The following is a 5,277-nucleotide window of genomic DNA, read 5'->3' as shown; positions in this document are numbered from 1 at the left end:
CGCGTCTTACTAAGCCGCCATCTTCTCCGGAAGTCCAAAATCTTAATTTTTTTTGATGTTATTTCCTTAGCTTTAGCTCCTCTTCGCCCTAGCTCAGGCAGGCCCTGCGTCCACACCGGCTGGAGTTCACGGACCACTTCTCAGTTGCTCCCCGCACTACCCCATTTGGTTTTGATGAGGTTTTTCATGTGTGTTCATATATTCTGAATTAATTGTTTCAGCTCCTGTATCTCATTTGAATTGTTGGTTTGTTCCTTTGACTGGGCCATATCTTCAATTTTCCTAGTGTGATTTGTTATTTTTTGCTGGTGTCGAGACGTTTAACTTCCTTTACCTAGGGGTTTCTTGCTGGATGAATTTGTTGTCTATCTGTTCTTTGACATTCAGTTCAGCTTTTTCTGGACCTCTAGCTTAGGTTTTGTTTAACAGAGGAGAATTTTTCACTTCTTGTTTTCTTGTTTCTTGCCCTGCTTGTATGGTGCCCTTTCCCCACCACCCTTAGGATAGTCTATGTGAGTATTATAGACCCCAGCTGGATTTACCAGACCAAACTAGCCTCCTATCCAGAGGAAAGAGTCGCCTGCATCAGTTTTCCCTGAGGGTGTGACCCAGCAGGTTGAAAGACTTTCCTGTGAAATTTTTGGGCTCTGTTTTTCTTAACCTGCCCAGGATGTGGTGCTTATCTGCCTGCAGGTCCCACCAGCATAAGATTATGTGGCACCTTTAACTTTGGCAGAGAGTCCCTGCTGGGGGCGTGGTGGAGACAGAGGAGAGGTTGTAGGATGGTTTTAATGGCTTCAAATTACCAAGCCAGGATGTCTGAATTCCTTGAGCAAGGGATTCCACCAGATTTAGACTTCACCCCTCTCCTGGGGAAGGCACAGGCTCCAGAGAAGCCCTCAAATGAGCTTGCATCTGCCTATGCCTAGGGCAGTTGCAGCCTGAGAAGTCCCACCGCTGAATCCAAAGGCAGTCAAGCCTTTTGAAACACAGTCACAGAAACCTCTGTTTCCTTTTTTTTTTTTCTTCTTTTTCTGTCAGCCCTGTCCCAATGGTGCTGGGGCAAAAATGAGTGACCTCCGCTTTGACCAAGTTCACCTGAGCTGGGGACCTATTTTTAGTAGTCAGAATTTGTTAATTAATTCTCCAATTGGTGTTTGGTAGGGGTCAGCCCTTGCTACTGGTAAAATCCCTTTCCTTTACCCGCTGGGAAGCAGCCTGTGGTGGAGGGGCACTGGCCACCATGGCTTGGGGAACTCACGGTTCTGGGGGTGCTCGCAACTGGTCCAGCTGGTCCAGACTGGGGTATGCTGTGTATCTGGTTAGTGACGTAGCCCCAGGAGCTCTTCTGTATTGTTTCTGGTTATTTAGTAGTTGTTCTGGAAGATGAACTAAAACTCACACATTGCTAAGCCACCATCTTGGCCCTGTGGGATCCTTCCATTCTTGATAGATAATCAATAACAAAATATCATCACATAGTTGTATATTCATCATCATGATAATTTCTTAGAACGTTTGCATCAATTCAGAAAAAGAAATAAAAGAAAACAAAAAAAATTAATACATACCATACCCCTTACTCCTCCATTTCATTGATCACCAGCATTTCAATCTACTAAATGTATTTTAACATTTGTTCCCCCATTACTTATTTATTGTTAATCCATATGTTTTACTCATCTGTCTATAAGGCAGTTAAAAAGAGCATCAGTCACAAGGTTTTTACAGACACACAGTCGCATTGTGAAAGCTATTCATTATACAATCATCTTCAAGAAACATGGCTACTGGAACACAGCTCTACATTTTCAGGAAGTTCCCTCCAGCCTCTCCATTACACCTTAACTAAAAAGCTGATATCTATATAATGCACAAGAATAACCTCCAGGATAACCTCTCAACTTTGTTTGGAATCTCTCAGCCATTGATATTTTATTTTGTCTCATTTTGCTCTTCCCCCCTTTTGGTCTAGAAGGTTTTTCAATCCCTTGATGCTGAGTCCCAGCTCATTCTTGGATTTCTGTCCCATATTGCCAGGAACATCCACACCCCTGGGAGTCCTGTCCCATGTAGAGATGGGGAGGGCAGTGTGTTTGCTTGTCATGTTGGCTGAGAGAGAGAAGCCACATCTAAGCAACAAAAGAGGTTCTCTGGGGGTGACTGTTAGGCCTAATTTTAAGAAGGCTTAGCCTATCCTTGGCAGGGTTACGTTTCATATGAACAAGCCCAAGATTGGGGGCTCAGCCTATTGTTTTGGATGTCGCCACTGCTTGTGAAAATATCAAGAATTCTCCACTTGGGGAAGTTGAATTTTTGCCCTTTCTGGCCATTCCCCCAAGGGAACTTTGCAAAAACTTTTTAATTCATTGTTCAAGCCACCTTTCGGGGTTTATCGAGGCATCACTCTGGACAAACCTACAAAATCTCATGCGCTACTCAAGGTTACATGTACTTATGGTGTTCAATTAAGCTGCCCACATAAGTTATACTAGGAAATACTCTAGTCAAAATATAAATTTTGTACTAAATAAACATTTTTTGCGTTAGTCTCACACATAAGTTAAAGTTTTAAAATATTAACTACCATCTATTTTCATCACCATACAGTATTGACATTCCTTTCTTCTTCCTCATGCAAGAACATTTATAAATTTGTACACTTAGTCACCATCATTATATACTCTATGCATTCCCCGATTTTACCATCTCGGTCTTTAGCATATATCTTTCCTTCTTGTTTCATTTATGCTCCCAGGCCTCCTCCCAAAAATATGGAACACTTCACAAATTTGCATGTCATCCTTGCACAGGGGCCATGCTAATCTTCTCTGTATCATTCCAATTTTAGTATATGTGCTACCAAAGTGAACATGAAAATTTCTCCTTTTAAGGAAAAAAATGTAACACAATTGTTGATGAAAATAAAATATTATACCTAGATTACTTTCACTATGAATGTTGTTATCATTAAACTCCATCTCCTCTAGCCCTGTTGCTGGAACTCTAAGGAACTTCTTCAGGCTGAAACCAACCCTGTCACACAAGGAATCCTTCAGAAATCTCTACCTTATCAACTGACAGACTTTGGAATTTGATGTCTTTCATACCAGTGATATTCTGTGTGTTTGTGGTGAATCCAACATATCTGAGCTTTACTCCAAGTCCAAACTTAGGGGCCTAGTTTGCACAATTAGCCATCTACCTCAATTTTCTGAGCAGCACTCTAGAACCCACTGCTAAGACCAATGTGCAGGCTCTTATATGCAGTGAGTAAAACCTGTCTGATCATTGACATGCTGCCTAGTTTCCACCAGTTTGTTTCCCCAGTGCCCTAGATGTTTGACTCTGGAGCATGGTCCCAACAGGACAACTTTCTTAGAAGTCTTGTAAATACCTAATAATTTATGACTCTTACCTCACATTTTATGTTTCACATTCTTGAGCCATTTATTGTATGTAAGATGCTGAAGTGGGTAGGCTATGTTGGTAAGCTTTTTTTAATTCACAACAATAAATAGTTTATGTTATTCAAAGATGTTATTATTCTTGAGCAGTATAACACAGCCCTCCTACTTACATCAATTATAAAATATTCTACAAAAATAAGATAGAATTAATAATCACAAAAAATATCAAATAACATTTCAGAGAATTATGAAATGATATTTCACACAAAGTTGTCAAGTGAGAGAAGTTTCTAAATGTCTTATGAATTGTTAAAATTGCCCCCCTTTTTTACAGGAATCACTTAGGGATTGCATGAATGGACTTTTGAAAAAGCCATAATATTGTAAAGCACATTCACAAGACAAGATGTTCAGCCACTTTGAAGTCTATCTCAATTAGTGGCACACAAAATGAAATGTTAGTTAAGGATCTCAAGAATTATATATTTGTGAAGAAAATATTGAAAGTATTAAATTGATTTGTTAATTATTAAGTGCCCCGAAGTTTGTACTAAATTAAATTTTATTTTTTAACCTCAACTCATTCTACTCTCTTCTTTAAAGGGTATTCTGGGCTAATGATTCATGAAAATAGCATAAATTAAATTTTTTTCTCATATATATTGCGTGCTTGCTATACTTCACAAAACAACTTGGACATGAAATGCTGTCTAGACAGGCAAAATTGTCAGATAAATATACCTTTATTGTTACAATAGATTTTCTCTACTAGTGTGTTAGTTAGATTCAGTTTTCAACTTGGCCAGGTAAGCATACCTAGTCTTGTTGCTGCGGACATAAACCAATGGTACGTGAACCTCATCTGTTGCCAATTACATCTGCAGTCAGCTAGGAGGTGTGTCTGCTGCAATGAGTGATGTTTGACTTAATTGGCTGGTGCTTAAATGAGAGATTGCAACATAGCACTGCTAAGCAGCTCAGCAATCCTCATCTCAGCACTAGCAGCTCAAAAGCCCAGGCCTTTGGAGGTGCAGAAAGAAGTCACCCCGGGGAAAGTTGTTGGAACCCAGGGGCCTGGAGAGAAGACCGGCAGAGACCATCTTGTGCCTTCCACGTAAGAAAGAACCTCAGTGGAAAGTTAGCTGCCTTTCCTCTGAAGAACCAACAAAATAAATACCCTTTTATTAAAAGCCAATCCATCTCTGGTGTGTTGCATTCTGGCAGCTAACAAACTAGAACAACTAGGAAGCTATAAATTATACTTTAATAAACTCTTAACAAAATTAACTTGACTTGGAGCTCTATTTAACTTATAACAGATGAAAATAAATCCAAACACTAGAAGGTGGACTTTTAGCTCAAAAAGTATGTGGCAAATAGTAACCTGGATTGGATCTCAGAGGAGTAGGAAGAACGTGGGATGTCAATAATAAGCAAACTCAGCGTCCTGAGGATAGGCAGGCAGATAGTTTTTTTTTGTCTTCTAAGCGTATTTTGTTTTATTTATCTGTCAACTTAACTGCCATCACTTTTCTTAAAGCTTGTCAAGGCTTGATTTCAGCAGTGGGGCCTGAAAAAGAAAAAAGAATAGTGTAGTAGACAGTGATGGTGCGTTTACTGTGGCTGATGCCCTCTAGGGAGCAGCAAAGGAGAATGAGCTAGGAGCAACAGGGGTGCAGCAAATGAGAGCAACATGTTTATTTAGAATAGCACCTATTGTGTTTGTTTTATATGAAAATACATTGTTGTGACTGTATAGGACGGACGTATGAGGATTTTATTGAACCATGGAACCCTTTTGAAATAGTGTGAAAGATACTGCTAGGGAGTTTTAAAAGACTTCTTTTGGCTCTTCAAACCTGTCTGC

The 5,277-nt window shown here is 39.8% G+C and overlaps 1 non-coding gene across 1 annotated transcript; it reads right to left on the bottom strand.

The window, feature by feature from the left end:
• Positions 1–2,768: 2,768 nt before the first annotated feature.
• On the bottom strand, positions 2,769–2,873 carry LOC143672220 (U6 spliceosomal RNA). Its single transcript, XR_013169689.1, has one exon. It is a non-coding gene; the product is annotated as a U6 spliceosomal RNA (small nuclear RNA).
• Positions 2,874–5,277: the final 2,404 nt, after the last annotated feature.

Source organism: Tamandua tetradactyla, chromosome X, assembly GCF_023851605.1.
Source record: "Tamandua tetradactyla isolate mTamTet1 chromosome X, mTamTet1.pri, whole genome shotgun sequence".
NCBI classification, from domain to species: domain Eukaryota; kingdom Metazoa; phylum Chordata; class Mammalia; order Pilosa; family Myrmecophagidae; genus Tamandua; species Tamandua tetradactyla.
This window is presented reverse-complemented; position numbering and strand designations above follow the sequence as displayed.